Source organism: Calidris pugnax, unplaced genomic scaffold (genome assembly GCF_001431845.1).
Source record: "Calidris pugnax isolate Ruff unplaced genomic scaffold, ASM143184v1 scaffold1371, whole genome shotgun sequence".
Classification (NCBI taxonomy): Eukaryota; Metazoa; Chordata; class Aves; order Charadriiformes; family Scolopacidae; genus Calidris; species Calidris pugnax.
Window position 1 is genome coordinate 19612 of NW_015091920.1, and position 1380 is coordinate 20991.

The following is a 1380-nucleotide window of genomic DNA, read 5'->3' on the forward strand; positions in this document are numbered from 1 at the left end:
GCGGGCTTCCGGGATCGTCAAGAGGGTGAGAAGGTCCAGGAGGTCTTGGATGGAGAGGAGCGTAGGGTTTGAGGAACGTCAAGAGTGGTGAGATGGACCAGGAGGTCTTGGAGACAGAGGTGGAAGGGGTGGGAGGGGCTTAGGAGGGCGTGGTCCAAGTGGGAAGGACCTGGGGTGGTGGTGGTTAGATCCACCACGGGGAGATCCCATTGAGATCTACCACCTCAGGGAGGTCCTTATGGGGTTCCACCACCCCAGGGAGGTCATTATGGGGGTCCACCACCATGAGAAGTTCGTTATGGGGCTCCACCACCCCAGGGAGGTCATTATAGGGTTCCACCACCGTGAGGAACCCCATTGAGATCCACCACGGGGAGATCCTGTTGAGATCTACCACCCTGGGGAGGTCATTATGGGGTTGCACCACCATGAGGAGGTTGTTATGGGGTTCCACCACCATGAGAAGGTCATTATGGGGTTCCACCACCCCAGGGAGGTCATTATGGGGTTCCACCACCATGAGGAAACCCTACTGAGATCCACCATGGGGAGATCCCATTGAGATCCACCACCATGAGAAGGTCATTATGGAGTCCCACCACCCCGACCTTCTCCCCCTTCCCTCCGCAGCCCCCGGACGGTCTCTACGACCCTTCCTCCCACCACCACCACCCTCCTCCTCCCCCTCCTCCTCTTGGATGGAGAGGAGCGTAGGGTTTGAGGAACGTCAAGAGTGGTGAGATGGACCAGGAGGTCTTGGAGACAGAGGTGGAAGGGGTGGGAGGGGCTTAGGAGGGCGTGGTCGAAGTGGGAAGGACCTGGGGTGGTGGTGGTGGGAGAGGAACGTAGGGTTTGAGGAACGTCAACGGTGGGGAGATGGTCCAGGAGGCACCAGGAGGTCTTGGATGGAGAGGAGCGTAGGGTTTGAGGAACATCAAGGTGGTGAGATGGTCGAGGAGGTCTTGGAGATGGAGGTGGGAGGGGCTTAGGAGGGCGTGGTCCAAGTGGGAGGGGCTTGGGGAGGTGGTGGGTGGAGAGGAACGTAGGGTTTGAGGAACGTCAAGAGGGTGAGAAGGTCCAGGAGGTCTTGGATGGAGAGGAGCGTAGGGTTTGAGGAACGTCAAGAGTGGTGAGATGGACCAGGAGGTCTTGGAGACAGAGGTGGAAGGGGTGGGAGGGGCTTAGGAGGGCGTGGTCCAAGTGGGAAGGACCTGGGGTGGTGGTGGTTGGAGAGGAACGTAGGCTTTGAGGAACGTCAAGAGGGTGAGAAGGTCCAGGAGGTCTTGGATGGAGAGGAACGTAGGGTTTGAGGAACGTCAAGAGTGGTGAGATGGACCAGGAGGTCTTGGAGATGGAGGTGGGAGGGGCTTAGGAGGGCAT